The sequence below is a fragment of the Cryptotermes secundus genome, unplaced genomic scaffold (genome assembly GCF_002891405.2).
Source record: "Cryptotermes secundus unplaced genomic scaffold, Csec_1.0 scaffold144, whole genome shotgun sequence".
In the NCBI taxonomy this organism is placed as follows: Eukaryota; Metazoa; Arthropoda; class Insecta; order Blattodea; family Kalotermitidae; genus Cryptotermes; species Cryptotermes secundus.
Genome location: NW_019740655.1, coordinates 1,824,037 through 1,844,080, shown reverse-complemented (window position 1 = coordinate 1,844,080; position 20,044 = coordinate 1,824,037). Strand labels below are relative to the sequence as shown.

At 43.1% G+C, this 20,044-nt stretch overlaps 1 protein-coding gene across 6 annotated transcripts in view; it reads left to right on the top strand.

The window, feature by feature from the left end:
* The window catches only part of LOC111872358, a 122,831-nt gene that overhangs the window by 38,606 nt on the left and 64,181 nt on the right, over positions 1-20,044 (top strand). For 3 of the 6 annotated variants that reach the window (XM_023866156.2, XM_023866154.2, XM_023866153.2), the window contains exon 1: positions 9,888-10,024. The exons of 1 other annotated variant lie outside the window; for it this stretch is intronic. The gene's annotated coding sequence lies outside the window, so the exon portion shown is untranslated. Of the gene's footprint in view, positions 1-9,887; positions 10,076-20,044 lie in introns of those variants that run through there. 2 more of the 6 variants (XM_023866155.2, XM_023866152.2) reach the window with 1 other exon arrangement.

Sequence of the window (20,044 nt, the reverse complement as noted above, 5' to 3'; positions counted from 1 at the left end):
AATTTGTTTTTATAGACGTGATAAGCGAACTGGTCTACTAGCTTTGCTGTGACTGCCCAACGTAATGGATCTTAAGGCTTGTGTCTCGTCTGTCTACATAAAGAATAGTGGTAATGGGAAAGCTGTAAGGACAGATGTTTTATATTGTCACGTTCAGAGCTTGTGCGTGACTTACAGACGAGGTTTTGGATTGGATGATTGGCTTTAATGACACCTCATACACACCATTCGGAACTACAGGCAGTTACAGCGCTATCGTTAATTCCACACTTTACAGGTCAATGTTACACACACACACACTAGAGTTCTCAGTCTTCACTAGTCGTATCCTGGCAACGGATTTATAACAGTCCACTGTCACTTCAAATGACACGTGAAGTGTTCTCATAGTCTAAATCCTTTCTTGCCACTATTTTGCAGCTGCCAATTCCGAAGACTCGACTCAGTTCAACTCTTCTGTTCCCAAGCTCATATCCTGGCAGGCTGCCGTTTTGAAGCACAGCGAACTCTTCTCTGTAACCCCTTTGTACGGACGACACAGAAAACACAGCCTCTCTATTGTTGGAAAGGCGTGTACATAACGCCGTTGCATAGTAACGGAAGTTACTCGATTGTTGCTTGCGTATTTGTTGCGGCGGGAATATGTTTACCGAATCGTTGCCTAGCAATGAACGTCTATTCTGACTTCACTGTTCCGGTTTTCGGGTGTCATGTCACAATATTATTGTGTGTGTATGTGTATACGAAAACAGATGTCCTTTTTACACGTACAAGAAGTCGTCCATATGAATCCCTATTTGTGTTCAATAATGTACCTTTCATTTCCGTATTAACCCTTCAAAGTATAATGGTTACTATATGCACCACCTGCTTTAACATAACTCGCTGTGTCTTGCCCACACAGTGTATTTGATGGGTCTCAGCGTAAACAGCGATACTTTCCTAACGGCATTAACTGACCGGGGCATGTACTATCCTCGCTCGCTTGGAAACCGGGATCGTGGGTTCGAATCCAACTCAGGGCATGGATGTTTAGTGCGTTTTTCTGTGGTTGTGTACAGGTAGAGGCCTTGCGACGAGCTGATCACCCGCCCAAGGAGTCCTACCGAATGTGTAAGATTTAGAAAAACCGAAGTGAATGGAGTTCATGGAGGTAGGCCTAGGGCCACTGGGGCTGTAGTGCCAAGGAAAAAAAATTAACTGACCGGTGTTTCTAATGTAGACACTGTATGTTCCTGTGTGCTGGGAACTGATCATTTCCGTATTATTCAAAGGATTTCGTGCTTCAGACAGTCTTCTGACTAGCAGTAAGTCAAGGGATGCTATTCGTGGTTGACCCAGTGTGATGCAGTTGTGCGGACAGTTCTAGCTAGTTCGCAGATTGCTCCCCTCTGCTTCTTGTGCATCATACGACTACCAAGTTCCGTTCTACGAAATTCACGATATTCATTTCATATCGATCATAGTTATCAGTTCANGTCTGACGCTACTATACATAAAGTTACAGGAATATTTCATGTTAATACTATATCACTGTTGTTTTTAAATAACATTTTAAAATTCTGTGCAATTAAATATAGCATTACCCTACAACATAACAGACACAGCTGCGTGCAAATCAAAGATGATGTATTAAGAAAGCAGTCTTCTGGGATTTGGCACCGTGTATATGTGGTGTTAACCGACGTTTCGGAGGAACGTATCGCCTCCATCTTCAGGGTAGAAGAAAAAATATAAGAAATCTGCAAGCAAGAGAAGAGAGCAGACTGTGTCTGCTTTTACCGGTTCTCACGGTCTCTTCGCTTGCAGATTTCTTATATTTTTTCTTCTACCCTGAAGATGGAGGCGATACGTTCCTCCGAAACGTCGGTTAACACCACATATACACGGTGCCAAATCCCAGAAGACTGCTTTCTTAATACATCATCTTTGATTTGCACGCAGCTGTGTCTGTTATGTTGTAGGGTAATGCTATATTTAATTGCACAGAATTTTAAAATGTTATTTAAAAACAACAGTGATATAGTATTAACATGAAATATTCCTGTAACTTTATGTATAGTAGCGTCAGACCTTTAAGTACCGTTACGTATTTCATAAGACACAATTTAAGTTGTGCTAAAAGTTCTTAACTTCATCTCATAAAACAGCGGGCGGTACAGAGCAAATTATCGTTTGTTCTTTTGCTGTTCTTTTGACTTTTGTTATTTAAGGTAGCGGTATTGTTCGTGATTTGGAGGGGGGGGGGACTCTATAATGCTCGGATAGCTATGTCTGTGAGCTACTCATAACAGTCAAGACACGATGTGTGCGACATGACGCAAAGAAAGGAGCACAGCTGAAACGAATGAGCTCATGAAAACCGCTTCACACCGGTGTGAGTCGTGACGTCAGCATCATGACTCAGACTGGTGTGCGACGGTTTTCATAATCTCGTTCGTTTCAGCTGTGCTCCTTTCTTTGCGTCATGTCGCAGACATCGTGTCTTGACTGTTACATGTCTTGACGCATGCCGGTGTGCGGTCTACCTAGGGGAGCTCGTCCTACCAACTGACGAATGAAGAAGGAAGAAAATTGTTGATCCTGAGAATAGTCGCCTGCTGATGTGTTTATGTGTAATCCCAGCTGCTGGAGTGGGGGACTGCAGAGATGTAAGAACTGTCCATTCTGCAAGGCATCCTCATATCCGTAGTTTAGGGAAACTGGCGCACTGCGCCATTCAGTTGTAATGTTTCCGACTCACACATCATCATCATCATCATCACTGGAAAAACAGCTCGTTTGAGCCATAGCCTTCCTTAGAAGATTCTGCTGCATTGCATCCTGGTTCCACTTCTTTGGATTTCGCAACAGTAATTATTTTACAGAGCAAGGTCGCCAGCCTTGAGTCCAACCCCCAACCTGGAGGACCAGGCCTCAGTATTTATGTCCTGGCTCAGTCATACCCCCAGGCGGTAGCGTAGTTGGTTAAGGCGCTATGCTACAAGCCGGAAGGTCTCGGGTTCAATTCATGATAATCTCATTGGATTTTTTCAGTGTACCTAATCCTTCCAGCCGCAATATGGCCCTGGGGTCGACTCAGCCTCTAACATAAATGAGTACAAGGAATCTTCCTGTGGGTAAAGGGCGGCCGGCGCGTAAGGCTCACAAACTCTGCGTCGTCTATGAGCCGATTGTCTCGAAAATATGGGAGCCCCGACGTCTCGCAACCCTATGGCCCACGAAAGCCTGTTACCTTTACCGTACCTGATTTAACAAGAGCTGCCGGTACCGTTTGGATAAGAGGCTGGATGAGCCCCAGAGCCGGTCTGGGTGACGTGGAAAAGAGAAATGTCTCGCCTATGCCGGCTGTCTTTACGGTATCGCCAGCCGTCGATGTTTTGTACATGCTCTCCATAAACATTTCGAATCGAGTGCACTGTACTCCGAACATGGCATTGCATAGTAGAAAGAAATGAAGGTTGAACAGTCCTACATTCTTGGCTCCCATATTTTCTAGACAGTCGGCTTACAGATGGCGGTAAGATTGTCAGCCTAACGCGCCGGCCGCCTTTTACCCCAGGAAGATTCCAGGTACTCATTTGTGTTACGAGCCTGAGTCGATCCCAGGACCATAGTGCGGCGGTCTCGATGAAGATGAGAGGGCGCGTTGGCTGTAGATCAATGACTGTTTCAAACGGAAGAAAGTAGTAAGGAAGAAAGAGTAACTTCCTAAAGGGGGGGGGGAAGAGGACGTAGTGTAGACGAATCTTAGAATTTAGAGACTGTTTCGGGATTCATGACTGGAAGTAATTACTTGAAGTAGCATGTATCGTGTTCTGGAAACTGCCGGGCCTGTATATAGGAAGCGGGTTTCAAGGAAATACTTCGAAGGAGGACTGTTTTGTAAATAAGGCGCTTACGAAGAGACGGAGGGGGGGACGTGCCGGAGTGACAGACTCTGCAGCACCGTCGCAGAAGACAATAGCAAGCCGCAGAAAGAAAATGAATAGCCCTGCTTCACAATGAGATATAAACTAATAGAGCCGTAATGCTGTATATCCTACATTCAAAAGATAAGTAACTTCATGTAGTAGAATCATTTCCGAGAACGTGGCAGTCACTCAGCTGATGAAGAGATTCTTCACCTATTATGGAAACAAAAAGTTCATTATTGCATTCACAACAGCTCGCCACTGGTTCTTGTTCTGAGGCTGCTGGATACATCCATACATTCATACCCTGTGCCTGTAAGGTCTCTTCTTAGCCCCTTTCTTTTTTNNNNGGGGGGACCTAGAATAATGCGATCTCCATTCTGCCTGTCGGCGAATCCCCCTCCCCCACAAATCAACTTTTTTGAAGCCTGAATCAATCCTTATGAAACTCGTATGTATATAATGGCATCTAAGCCCATCTTAACTGCGTACTTCATGAATCTCTCCCATCAATCTGTGTCTGTATGTGTATCCTTCCTGTCGTTACTAGGCAACGGCTCGGTAGCCACGTTCACGCAACAGCGAATACAAGTAACAATAGAATAATTATTGGACACATGTGTCTGTGGCTTTGTGTGTTCCCCAATTGTTGCTAGGTAACAACTCGGTGAAGACGTTCTCGCGGCAACAAGTAATTGTTGAAGGCGTCATTGTCTATGCGTCGAATGTATCAAAAGGAAGTAGGAGACTGGCCGCGCCATAGCTCAAGCGGTTAGTCGTTGGCTTCCCACCGCGGCGGCCCGTGTTCGATCCCGGGTCTGGTCAAGTGAGATTTGTGGTGGACAAAGTGGCGCTGGGCCAGGTTTTCTCCGAGTACTTCGGTTTCCCCTGCCAATCTTCATTCCACCAATTGCCCCACAATCACCCTCACCTATCATCTGGCGCTGGTACAATAGGCCATAAGTGGCCGCAGTACAAGGGACCTAGTCCCACCCCACTAAGTAAAGTAAAGCTATCCCTATACCAGGCCATGAAGTCCCACCGCACTAGCATTAAAAAAAGAAAGTGGGAGATTAGTTCTTCCCAGAACTTCTTGGTTTGTTACCTTCTCATGTAAGCGTAGGTCCTCTTTTGCCTTCACATTTTCCGATTGAAATATATGAATTTGTCATCTCTACACATGTCATTCAAATCTTCCTGTTTCATCTGATTACCTAAGCCTATAATCATAGAAGGCCCATATGTAGGTAGACATGTTTGTGCTGACTGAGAATGCGGCCCTGTGTGGAAACGTTGGAACAATGTCGTACATGGTACAACTGATAATTTTCAATGCTGTTGTTCTGTAGTGGAATGTTTTGAACTGCAGTTACCTGAATTATTTTAAAGTAAAGGAGAGGGAGGAACGATGGTAAAATAAAAGGGACGAGAAAGGAATATGGGAGAAAATGGAGAACAAGATTGGAGGTACGAATGGGATAAGGAGATGGATGAGGGATTAAGAAACGAATAAAATTATTTTACCGGAGCCGCTAAAGCTGCACATGCGCTGAAAGGCTGCGAGACCAAATGATATATTAAGTTTTCAACGCGTATTATGTTATTAGGTCCTCATAAAATACGAGTTACGAGTTTGTCGTTGTGTATTTTCTCCATATAGGCCTACTCCGTAGCATACTGTCCTCAAAGACACTCAAAAACAAAGAACTCTGTGGCCTGTAGTCCGCAAGTGAACTATACCGACCAAGCGACTGCCGCTTGTGCGCGAAGTTAGTGCCAACTTTAGCGGATAGAGGGTGTCGCGTGGTTACCACAACGGATCCTCACGGCCGTTAATCTCGGTTTTCTAGACCGCAGCCGCTATTTCCTTGAGATAGCTCCTCAATTATCCTCACGAGGCTGAGTGGACCTCGTTCCAGACTCACTACTTGTCAGAAAATCTTTTAGTGCCGAGAATCGAACCCATATTTCTGTAGCCATTAACTCTGACCACTAGACCACAGAGGCGGTCCCTCAAACACACTCAATCTGCATATGTTCCTTAGGGCGAGCGACAAGCTCCACATCCTCGTAAAACATCAGGTCATTATTGCACTGGATGTTGTAATCATTACGTTTTTGGATACGGGACGGAAGGACGAAGGATTCTTAAACGAGTAACATGCATTCCCAGAATTCCTTTCTGCTCATACCTCGTAACTGTAGTTGTGATTTGTGACTACGACCTAAAGAAATCTGTACCATCTTTGATAAATGTGTTACATATACGAGTATTATGGTGGTTAAAGTAGCACTTGGTCAGGTTTTCTCCAAGTGCTTGTTTTCCCTGCCAGTTCTCATTCCACCAACTCCTCCACACTTATCGCCATTCGGGACTGGTACATTAGGCTTAGCCTGCGTAACTAATGGACTGTCTCACCCCACCCCATGAGCAACAAAAATCGTTATATTGTGATTTTGTTGTTCATTTTGTATTCGACATTATAAGAGAATTTCGGCGTATTTCTTTACGTTATTTTTATTTCCTCACTGTAAGTTCATGCAAGATCACCCCCGTTTTATTTTCTTGCGTGTCGTAGTCGGTCATTTCCAAACGTTACAGTTTCCTGTCCCAGTACGAGGCATAGTCGCCATGCCGCAAAGCATTCTTCGCCAAGAAAGCTGTTGATATTGGACTGTTAAGAAATGAAGTAGGCCTGCACGGCATATAAATAAGAATTTTGAATGCATCCATGCCAATAAGACCTATGCTGTAAATTGAAGTTGGGATTTGTTACTATAAATTTACCCGTAGACACGATGTACATTCCGTAGAGAAATTGTTACAGCCTTCGTCTTCGAATAAATGGCTTATGGATTATAATCTCTTCCCTTTAACCTTTCTTCTGCGGCCCCCGTCTATCAAAACGAAATTACACAATAGCTGACATTTCCATGTTTCTAATCGGCGCGTTTAACTTTTCGGTCCATCTTATGATTTTATAATGCTTAAATGTAAAATTATAGTTTTTTATTCCATGGTCGTGGTCGGTATAGTGACGGGCTACGGGCTGGACGACCGGGGTTCGATTCCCGGCAAGAGCAATATATTTTTCTTTGCTCCATAGCGTCTAGACGGGCTCTGGGACCCACCCAGCCTGCTATCCGGTGAGTACCGAGGGTAAAGCGGCCGGGGCGTGTAGCTGACCACTTACCTCAATGTAGTAGCGAGGTCAAGAATTGCGGAGCTGTCCCTCCACCCCCTTAAATGTCTTCGTGCTTGATTCATTAATCAGAGGCGTAACTTTGACCTTACCTTTATGATCGTCGTGAATATATACCTTTGTAGTGCGCTCATTGCTGTCTTATTTTTTAGCATCCATCAGTACTTTTTTTTTTTCGGTGCTTTATCAGAGCTTCCAAAATGGCCACATGTTCTTAGCATAGTTGAAGATTGTACACCTGTGTAACGCAACGTTCTGTAGTCTGATACCTTTCAAATCTCACTAAACGTATTTTCCCCGTGATTCATATAGAATTGGGGGAGGGGGTGATAGCTGTTCCATTTTCCTACCTCCTCATGTTGAGTGGATCCCTTGTCAACGTGACATGGCGCGTCCGTCCCTACGGAGGGGACTGCTTCCAGGTATGGAAGGTGGCCGCGCATGTACCGGGTGGGACAAAAATGATGAGTGGGTTACGATCTTTTGGGGTTGTTACGCCGTGTAGTGCGGTAGACGTCCACCGACGTTTCAGAGTACCGTATCGCCTGCACGTTTAGGATCAAAGAATACAAGTAAGCCAAACACGAAACCGAAATCTCAAATAACACACATTTTGAACAAACTGGTAAGAATGAATGGGTTGACGGTGTTCACTTAAATTAATATAAATTGTGTAGAATATATATACGCTTCTATTGATTTGCTATATAGCCAAATATTTCCCACTGTGCATGTTAAACACATGCATTTTATTTTCAATTCAGTTTATCGTAATCGATAAGATGTATCTTTTTTTTTTAATTATGCCTTGAACCAATCCCTTCCATTGGTCGATGATAGATTATTAATTATAATTTCAGTTTTAATTAGTGCTTCATTCATCAAGAGAACAATACAGCTCATCATCTTTCGCAACATGTGGGTGTACCTGTGATGCTCGCTTGTGGCTGAAACATGTCGCCATTAACAGTGCAGACAAATTATTGCGATGTGAAAGTGGGAAAAAGAACACGACATACCTGAACATTAGTCGGAAATTTCGAAAATAAAACATAAATATAATAATGAGTTAATTGATCGGATGTTATCTTGTGATATGAGACGCCACACATTTTTTTTAATTCCTTCTTACACAACTGACATTTTCATTTTGCGTCGCCCGGTATATAGTAACTTGAAATAAGAGTCCCAGGCAGTCTTCAACGGGTGATCCTCCCAGCTTTGACATTGGCGAGGAGCTAATAACTGCCTCTTAGTAGTTAGTTAGTTATTGGAGAGGGTGGGTTTCCCCATGCACCGCGACCAGTATTGGTCCATTGTGCTTCCCTCTATGATATTCTACCAGTCTCTATACCCTACCGATATTGGTGCGTACCATCAGTCCCGACCGAGCCAGCGAGTTCGGCCTCCACTAGCTTGGCGGTATCTATAATGCTTCCCCCATCTATCAGAGGTGTTAGAGGCTACTTGTTGGGCGGAAACATCCTTTGAATTTGGCTCAGTGACCTCCTTTGGAGATATGAGGTGCTTTTACGTGCCGTAAAGCTACGACACGGGACCCACGGCTTAAAGTCCCTCCCAGAGGACTTGTTCCCTGAATTTTTCCGCCCTTAAAAATTCGACGACCTCCGCCGGGTTTGAACCCGCGTACCACGAGTCATGAGGTGGGAACGTTACCTCTAGACTACGGAGGCCGCTTCTCTCTTAGTAAAATACTGGCTTGTTTCGAAATGTCATAAAGGAATACGTACTGCACTTGGGTCGAGTCTTCGACACGAGGACAAATGGGGAAATGGGAATTGCCTACAAAATTTTAGTTGGTAAACCTGAAGGTAAGAGTCCTCTTGGGAGATCTTAACATATGTAACTGGCTAATACTGTATTAAAGCCATATTAAAATATTAAAGTAATAGGCCCAGGTGTGAGGATATGTACGGGATTCAGCTGGCTCAGGACAGGGTTAAATAGCGGCCGCTTATAGACACGGCAATGAAAACTTCAGATCCCGTAAAATGTGTGAAATTGCTTTACGGACCCAGTGAATGTCAGCTTCTCAGGCATTTGGCTATTAACCCATCTGGAGTTAAAATGAGAGTCATGACTCAACCGCGGACCTTGGATCCATTTTCAAGACAAATTTTTCGTCGCTTTCTTTTTTCTGTACGTACGCACTCATATAGTATGGAGAGCCGGCAGGCTCAGTCGGTATAGCGATGGGCTAGTGGTTCGATTCCCGGCACAGGCAAGAATTTTTAGCTTGTCCATAGTGTCCAGACCGGCTCTGGAGCCCACCCGGCTTCCTACGCAATGGGTACTCGGTGTTTTCCCGGGGATAAAGCCGCCGCGGCGTGAAGGTGACCACTCAGTTCCATCTAGTGCCGAGGTTAAGAATGGTGGAGCTATACCTCCGCTCCGCCAGATGCTTTTATGTCATAATGCTGGATTAAATAATTAAGTACAGGGATAATTTCTACTTATATATATACTTACAGCACGGTGGTGATACTAACTCCCCCCCCCCCTTAAATCCATTTGGCATTCTCCAGAACCTAACTTTAGGAAGTGTTGCAACCATCAAAGTACACTGTAATGTGTTCAAAATGTGTTAATAATGTTGTGTGCATGTTGTTACGTCCATCAGTGACACGGTCGATTTCTCACCTCGCGAAATTTCCGTAGTGATTCTGGAGCACTGGAAGCGGGGAGAAGAGGAAGATGCTGTGAGTAGCGGAAGATGGCGTTGGCTTCCAGTCCCTCCTTGCTGCTGCTGCTGTCGTCATAACGTAGCGGGCCAGTTGGCAAGCTGGTTGTTCGCTGGTTCGCTTGTGCTTCAGCAACAGCACTTTCACTTAAGTCTCACAGTGCGGTGTCTCGTGTGAAAGGATGTAGCTGTCAGTGAACAATATGGTAACTGTGAGGATGGCTGTTCGTGTGACTGAGTGTTTGAGAGTGTGTGAAGTAAGAGTCTTAATTTTATTTTTAATATTGAAATACGTTAAATCAGCGTTAGTACTGTTTGATACATAGTTTTTTTTACGATTTTAAGGGTGGCAGTAGTGGATTATTTTGTGATAACGAATTAGAAGTTAAAGCGAAAACGATCGTGGCCTAGTTTTTTGCTGTATTTTCTTTACATTTCCTTTGTATTGAGCGACACTCAGTAGAAGACGATTACAAATAATTCGCGACTCTCATTCTAACATTTGTCTATGGTCGAACCTATTACATGTTGTAAAACGTTTAAATTACGATCTCCCGATCAGTATTGTTGTAGATACGGACAGATTTTTATGGAAATAGGTTTATTTTTAAGTGCTTATAATTCTTCTCATCCTGTTGAATATCATTTTCTTTTTAAAGGACAGAAAAGGAAGACGTACATGTCTATTATGTGTTATCAGTTGAAACCAGTTGTGATGAACCATTTGACTAACAGAACAACAATTCCTTCTGTAATCACGCCTTTTAAATTAGGACAAAGAAGAATGGCGCACGCAAAACTGGCCTCTGTTTAGAATCCATAAGTTGAGAAAATAATTAAAGTGTGTATTTAGAGTAGTTCTTCACTTAAGATTCAATTTCCAGTCCTCACGATCAGTAAAAATATCCATGAGTTTCTGCTGGAGTGGTTATATGTCTTCATTGAAAGGAGATGACCAGGTGTTATTGATTTTAGTATTGGTGGTAGCTCATGCCCTACCCTGCTGCCAGTAGGGTGACCCTAGAAGGGACCGTATTGACTCAACAGTATTGGATACTGCACAAGACTGACTGGCTGGATGACTGCTCTGACTATTAACACTCGAATGAATATCTGCTGAGATGACAGTTCAGCCTTGATATTTTCGGTTCATATAAGGAGAAACGATAATAAAATGGGGCATGCAGCAGCGTCATGTTTAACTGGGGGCAGTTCAGGAGAAGTTAATGTTAGTTTCGTATGTTTTGAATTTAACCTTCCTAAAACTCTGTATGCCTGTCCTCGCAGTGTTCCAGTTAGTGTGCTTGTAGCTTAATTTTCCTAGTTTCAAAAAATAAAAGTAGGCTTATGAGATGACCTAGACCTCTGTTTATCCGTCTCTGTATCCTCCATAATTTTCTTAACATTATGATGTTTATGAGATCATCTTGCTGTCTGTCTGTATGTATATCGCCCACCCAATTTTTTAAGGATGCGTATGAGATAACCTTACTGTGTGGCTCCCCATTTTCTTTCTACACGGTTCATGTCATATCAAAGGAAAGTAGGCGATTAATTCTTCCCAGAACTTATTGTTTTAAATTACGAAACGGAACCACTTTTTCGAGAATGTATCGCTTAGGAGACGTAGGGGTAGATGGAAGGATGTTAATTGACATGAGGGTGTGGACTAGATTCATCTAGATCAGGGTAGGTTCTAGTGGCGGGCTTGTGTGAACACGGCAAGGAACCATCAGGTTTCGTAAAATGCAAGGAATGTTAGGTTCTCTCTGTTGCATGGAGTTATGTAGTTGTAATAGAAACTATTAACTTAAACTATGCTGTCATTGATTATTAGTTTATTATGTAGTGTGAAACGATTGATAATATTAACAGTGATTCAGGTCGTTTCTGAGGTTGTAAATTTGGTACATTATTAAACTGTTAAAAGCGGTGCTCTGTGTTCATAGGAGTATATTAGTATGAATAAAACAAACACGTGACCTGAACATCACAGACGTTTCCTGTTCCTATTCCAAAGGATTGAGTCACACTGCAGGGAGAGCTGTTTGCTGGAACTTTGACTTAAGCCTGTATGAGCTAAGTTAGTTTCATTGGTAGTTTTGCAAATATTTTTTTTATTGCTAGTGGGGTGGGACTAAGTCCCTTGTACTGCGGCCACTTCTGGCCTATTGTATCAGCCCCAGACGATAGGTGAGGGTGATTGTGCAGCAATTAGTGGAATGAAGAGTGGCAGGGGAAACCGAAGTACTCGGAGAAAACCTGCCCCAGCGCCACTTTGTCCACCACAAATCCCACTTGACCAGACCCCGCGATCGAACCCGGGCCGACGCGGTAGGAAGCTAGCGACTAACCGCTTGAGCTATGGCGCCGCCTAGTTTGCAAGTAACTCAGTAGCCGGAGGCATGTTCAGACCCGAAATTGTAGCCTTCGATTTATTGCGATGAAATTGTTTCGGGGAAGATTTCTTTCTACGTTTCTTTCGTTTTGCCTCCAACTCATGCAACCGTTCTCTGGATTCCTAATCACCAATATTAAATACACTCAGTAAATTTGGTACCCAGTTATGTCACTAAATGCACGAGGACAGACAACGGAATTCGTTTACAGAACCGACACTTTCATAATAATTACAGTACATTGTCAGCTATCAATTCTGAAATCCTGCAACCTGTGATTCTTCTCATTCAGTCGTCATGTAAAGTTTTATTTTTTTTTAATTCGGTTAGTGGGGGGTGGAGTCCAGCTGGGTCCACTCGGCACGTCTGCCATTGATTGGCGTATTGTAGCCTGCCCCAGGTAATTATGATGATGGAGAATTTGGTGGAATGAAGATTGGTAGGGGAAACCGAAGTACTCGGAGAAAACCTGCTTCAGTGCCACTTTGTCCACCACAAATCCCACTTGACCAGACCCGGGATCGAACCCGGGCCGCCGCGGTGCGAAGCCAGCGACAAACCGCTTGAGCTATGGCGCGGCCTACGTCATCCTGTAAGCTATAGGAAGTCATTTCCAAAGTTCAGGATGAGGTTAGTCGTCTGGAAAATGCTAAATGTCATAGGCAGGAATAGACGGATTTCAAACCTGTCGTCTACGTGAGCTCTGAATCCAAACGTGGTACTTGATGTAAACATTTACCCCTGATCGGAGTTTGGTCACAGCTCCGAGATCCAATACACCACTTGCAAAGTTGGATTCTGATTTTATTTCAAATATTGGTGGATACGAATAAAAAAACTCCGTGGTTTTAGACCGCAAGCGAACTATACCGACCTAGCGACCGCCTCTGGGGTCTAGTGGTCAGAGTTCCTGGCTACAGATCCAGAGGTCTAGGTGCGATTTGCGGCGCTACCAGATTTTCTGAGAAGTAGTGGGTCTGGAACGGGGTCCACTCGGCCTCGTGAGAACAATTTAGGAGCTATTTCAAGGAAATAGCGGCTCCGGTCTAGAAAACCGAGATTAACGACCGTGGGGACCCGTTGCGCTGACCACGCGACACCGTCTATCAGCAAAAGTTGATGGATACGAATGAAGGTACAAATTTGAATGTGTGTTCTTCTCTGTTTCAGAAGCCAGTTCGTTGTTGATTTATTTAGCTGTGGTTTTTCAACTGCATTTGTAGCGTCAAATAATAGCATGATATGTGGACGATGAATTGGGAAGGATTTTAAAGCAAACAGCCATGAAATATCTTAAAATGCTGATCTAACATTTATCTCAAGCGTCTGAGGAAATCCTGGGTCAAAATAACATATCCCCGTCGAAACTCAAACGTGAAACCTCCTGAATACTAACCAGGATCTCGAATCAGTCTACCTAGACGTTCTTAGAACTGATACCAGGAGTGATTTTTTGGAGTAAGATCACTTTTGGAAGCTGGTAGCTGCTTAACCGCCAAGAAATTCCTCGCCTTTCATGGAACCAGGAGGCTCCTTACTGTGTTGATTACAGCCTGCCACTGGACCCTATCCTGAGTCACGTGAGTCCAGTCCCCTAAACCACTTCAGTTCTGTTCACGTCCTCCACCTTATTCCTTTAAGATCCCTTATGCCTTGGTCCGAGGACAGTATTGAAAAGAATCCTTAAAATAGGGTGTGAGGATGAATTTTTTGAGCCAGGGTACATCAGTCGGTATAGCGACTGTCTACGGGCTGGACGGCCGGGTTTCAATTCCCGGCAGTGCAAGAGATTTTTTTCTCTTCTCAGCAGCGTACAGACCAGTTCTGGGGTCCACGCAGCCTCCTATTCGCGGAGGTAATAGCGGCCAGGGCGTGAAGTTCACCACTCGCTTCCATCCTGTGCCGAGGTCAAGAATGGTGGAACTGTACCTCCACTCCCCCATACGTCTTCATGGCATGTTGCACAATTAATCAAACACAAAGACAGTTTTACCTTTACCTTTGCTAAGGTTACCGAAAATGTCACTTCATTCCAAGTACTACAACCAAAATTCTCTTCGTATTTACATCTCTCCAATTTGTAATACCTGTCCACGTGCTAAATTTGATCACCGTATCAGTATTTTTTTCCCCCCTTGGCACTAAGCCCCAGTGGGCCTAGGCCTACCTCCATGAACTGCGTTCACTTCGGTTTTTCTAGATCTTACACATTCGGTAGGACTCCTTGGGCGAGGTATCAGTAATCAGTAAAGTAAAAGTAAAGTTGTCTCTGTGCTCAACGAATTTGAGCACTACGCCATGAAGGCGTTTGGGGGAGTGGATGTATAGATCCATATTTTCTTGACCTCGGCACTAACTTGAGGTGAGTGGTCAGCTTCACGCCACGGCCGCCTTACCCCCGGGGAAAGAGCCTCCGGTACCCATTGGATAGGAGGTTGGGTGAACCCCAGAGCCGGTCTTCAACGATTTGGAGAAGAGAAAATTCTTGATCCTACTGGGTCTCGAACTCTGACCTCTCAGTCGTCTAGCCCGCAGCCAGTGGCTATACAGACTACGCTACCCCGGCTCCTATCAGTAATTAGTTAAAAGTTCAAACTGTGAAGCTTCTTATTCTGCATTTCAACCACATGCAAAATGATGATGGTATCCACGCCATCATATCGCATGCTCTTACCCACTACATGCCCGTCGCTAGTGGTGAATAGTATTCCTTTTCCATGTCGCCTGCTGGTTCGTGGCCGCCCTTGTGCACTGCCACATTCTACTCTGAATGTGAATGGTAGCTAACGTTGCTAATTACCTGCACTGCCGCTTCTGAAATACGCGTAGCGAGATAATGGGCAAGGTACTGGCTGGTTTCAAGTACGTACGTATTGTCACGTGTAGGGGTTACGTATAAGACCCTTTTTGGAATGGATTATTGGATTTATTGCACCTGATACATTCACAACTTGAGACTGTAGGCAATACAGAGTTGTCGTTATTCTACACACTTTCTAGTTCACCGTTACACACGCTCTAGAGCAGGCATGTCAAACTCAACGTGTACAGAGGGCCACCTCAGCCCTATAAAAGTCGAGGGCCTCACTTCAAAATATAAATATACATTAGATTTTGATACAAGGAAATTTAATTCTATTTATTATTTAGGAATAATTTCAATATAATTACCTAAAGTGGAACACTTATATTTTGCCCACAAATGAAACATGTAATTTTACCTTCTGTTTCACAACAGAAATAAACGATTTCCCATTTTTCTTGAAAAACACGGCGCTCACTTTCAATAGTTCTTTTTTTGCTACTTGAATTTTTTGAAAGTACATATACAAGAAAACTCGTAGTTGATAATTTAATGTTTCATTATAACCTTTATACGTTCATCACAGTGTAACATCAGCACCTGTCGCTGTGTGAAAATGAACTGAATGACAATGTACAAGAGACTACCGGACTAGTAGGAAGGTGTATCTTGTCTCAGTGGTCATAAAAGTTTAAGTTTGCTAGCAGCCCATTAGACAATGGCTGGGGGTGCAAGCTAGTTTTGAAGGTAGAAATCTTGTCTATCTTGTCTATCAGTTGCCACCCTCCTTGCATTCTTACTACGCCTCCAAAAGGGATTCTTTGAAATACTTGTGGTAGTGAGGGTGTGCGGATTTTAGTGCATCAACCTTCTGAAATACAATAGTTTGTCCTTCACGAACTTTACAAACCGTTAGTTGGACAAACCCTTCTGCAATTCTCAGAATCACTTTTCCTGCAGCCTGTTAATTTATGTCTGCGTGAGACTTCTTGTCTTCTGGTCTGTTGGAAAATTGTCTTTACAAAAAAATATTTTACTAAACTTTTAATATTGATTTTAATATCAATTAGCTCTAAAAGTTGAGGGGCCGCATGTTTGACACGGCTGCTCTAGAGTACTCAGCCTTCACTAGTCGTATCCTGGCAACGGATTTATCACAGCAGTCTCACCGTCACTTCAAATAACATTTGAAGTCTTCTTTACACCGCGTAATTCCGTTGTTGTCAGTATTCTGCAACTGGGCCCAGTTCCTCGTCTCCCGGCAGTTTGGCGTCCCGAAACTCGACTCTTCACTCTCTTCACTACTGTTCTATACTGCCGAACGCTTCTTATAACAATTTTGCACGGATCACGCAGAAAACACAGGCTCTATCGTTGACGAGGCGCGTTTAGCGCTCCATTTTCTAACAGCTGATGTCCTATTGTTGCGCTCTGGCTCGCGCGGGAATGTGTTCACCGAGTCGTTGCCTAGAAGTGGGTATACACTTCACATTATTTAATGACGAATTTGGTTAAACGATGGATTTGAAGGCACCTGCTCAAATTTCAGTTCTCGTTTCAAAATTTCTGGCCTTTTATATTTAGAAGTGTTTCATACGTAAATAATGTCACTATGTACCGGAAAATATTACCCCGATTACATAATTCTAGAGGCATTGTGTTACAGTTATGTATAATTTTATTATTTTCCTTGTGTAATTCTCACGACCTGACCCGAGACTACACGACACTTGAACTGTCGAACTCATAGCCAAGTACTGAATGTTTCCTTATCGAGACTGCTCTTTTCGCACGCACGCACACGCTGTAGTGTTACAAATAATTCAGGCCACCAGGAAATGCTAATGGAAGTAGGACGATCGATAGAAAGTATTCGTTAAACGAGGCAATGCAGAACACCGCGTTGTTGCTTTGATTTGTGTCTGTGATCCGTTGTGTACGAATGGCCATCCGTCAAACGACAATAGCGGAGTCCGTACTCTGTAAGAGGGGCACACACAGGGCCTAATACGTATCTATACACCCCACAAAATTGTCAAGAGCGGGAAATGCCGGAAAACCGTGTTCAGAACAACAAGACCGTAAAGAGAGGCCGAGGTATTTCGGTAATTAAAAAAGTACTATATAAAAAGAAAAGATATTAGCAAATAAAAAGCAAGTCGCCTTAATACTTGGAGGTAACTTGAACAAAAAGAAAATAACTACCCATGTCGTTCTTAGGAGCAACAAAAAATGGCAATGTTAAAAGGTTTAATTTTGTATTATTTTTAATTGCAGGAAAGAGCATGTAATGTGGTCTTTCCTCCCAGTATCACCGTTCATGGCGCAGTTGATACATTTGATTTGAAGCCAAATAATATATAAATTATTCAATTTTATTGTTTTAATTATTGATTCTATATGTTTGTATATATTGGCAGGAAACGTCTTGTGCTATATGTAAGTAGCAAGATGTGCTCGGCTTGGAACGTAGATTGAAACGCTGATCCGTGCCAAGCTGTGTGAAGACGTAGGTGATAACCGCCTGAGGATGGTCGTATGACCGAAACGTGTTGCAGACTTGATTACATTAGTAACGAAATAGAGTCTGTATTACGGCGTCTGTTGATCATTTGTCCAGTCGATTATCCTGTAGGACATAATTCTGTATATGGTTCTACATCCCTTGTGGACTTCGGCCGCCTTTTCAGTTTCTTAATCTCTGCAGAGTCGGTAGGACTCCTTGGACGGGGCATCAGCCCGTCGCAAGGCCGCTACATGCACACAGGACAATACAAACACAATAAACGCAGACAGACATACATGCCGTGAGTGGTGTTCGAACCCATGACCCCAGTGTTCGAGCGGGTGAAGACGGTTCATGCTTCACACCGCGCGGCCACTGTGATCGGCACAACAGCCTATCGCGGGAGAATGGATTCACCGGTTTAATACCCGTACTCCAAGCAGTGTTTTCTTGTAAATAGTCGGTTGGCATTTCTGAAGCTCCGCAGTATCGTTTACATTGCCTTAATGAAAACTTATTGTGCACTGTTTTGTGATATAGGATATGTGTTATGTTGTGGTATTGTGAAGCAGCAGTGCTGCCTTCTGCTGTTAAACGGAAGTTTATTGATCTGCACCAATTTACTCAAAACGTTTTAAAACACACAGCGAAAAATGGGCAGGGTCCGCTATACAAGACAAAGAAACGCAAAAAATAATATCTTTCGTCACTGGATCTTTTAGAACACCTACAACTTTTTTGGAGAGAACTATTCGGGCCTAGCCATAGCTCACGGTGTTAGTAGCAGGCGGCGGCTGCCTGGTTTCGATCCCTGATCAGGTCATGTAGGAATTGTGACGAACAGAGTAGCGCTGGCACAAGTTTTCTCCTAGCACTTCAGTTTCCCCTCCCAATTCTCTTACCACCAACTGCTCCCATCAGCGATGCTATACAGTGGCAGTGTTGCTAAAAAATATTCAATGCAAAAAGGGATTGTGTTGCTCTAGTTTCCGCTTCTGACAGTTTGTATAGGCGTGGAGGCGTATTTTTTGCACTAAATATTGCAGCAGGTGGACATTATCAATACATTTATATATGCTTCCTAGTGTTCCGTCATTTTCTTATGGCTCAGTACATGTATCTTGGGTATTCATAGATTAATGACTGCGTGCATATATTTGTTTCTTTATTACAAGTTGCCGATCAGTATTTTCCTAGTCTCGCAGTGGGTCTCTTGTTCTCACTGATGCTCGATAAACTTCTTAACAAAAGGTTCTGGGAAGAACTGATAGCCTGCTCTCCTTTGATACGGCACGGGCAGAGTAGAAAATGACGTGACCAACAATTCTATTGTTGCGTGTGATTGATGCGGTAACTTTTTCACCTAGCCGTTACCTAGCAACGATAGGGGATGCACACGCAGACACACTAATGGGAGGGATTTATGAAGTACGCCCGTTAAGACGGGCTCAGGTGTCATGATATACAACAGAGTTTCATAAAACTGGTTCATGCATTCAAAAGTTAATAGGAGTTAGATAGACACGCATACAGCATGGAGATCGCATATGCATATTTGTATATTTTCCAAAATAAAGAAAGTAGGCTAAAATGATACAGTGTATAGTCGCTGGAGGCATGCAAACTCATTGAGGGCGGCATATGACCCGTGTATCCGCCTTTGGATACTCCTGTCCTGCAGAGCGACACGAAACCCCGCGCACACACCCAAAGAGCGTTGTAGATAGTCCTATAGTCACGGTGTGTATGTAAGGTACTACACAAAAAAAACACGTTTCAAAATGAACTTGTAAGAGTATTAATTTATTTACGAGCTTCTTGTTAATTTCATTTTGAAAGCGTTCCAATGCAGTCTACTCGCATTACACAACATGATGGCTGCTTGTGAAGTGTCCAAAATATTCTTGAGGTATTGTCTTAAAACGAACTATTAAAGCTCGGTTCGGTTTGTATCTTTATGTGATTAATTTCACACACACACACATATATATATATATATATATATATATATATAGTTTAGCTGTCCCATTTGTTCGTTAAATGTTCACAAACTTCTGCTTGCAGCGTTGTACAACTGTCAGATTAAACTTATTTTCCAGTAAACATGTTAATTCATTGTAGCCGCAAAATATATCAGGCCACAGACAAAATAATTGCACATTTACATAATTAAGCTATGCCTTAGGTCAGATCAGCACATTTGAAATGAGTGTCCTTTACCAACTGCGGAACCAGTTCAAGATATTTATATTGAGTAGGTCTCAATTACTGTGAAAACACCGTAAAGAAAATCCCAGAAACTCCAGTAGGAAGTTGATTATAAATAAAGCAGAATAAATGCATGAGAATGTTCGTGTGTGATTAACAGATTGCAGGAATAAATCTCAAAGACAGTTAATACATCTTTCGAAAATGTAGAAAGTTGATATACTCGTATTTTTGGGATAACGGTAAGAGCCAAAATTACATCCACGAAGTTAAGAGTAGATTAATTTCGGTGACTGCCTGATACCATTCT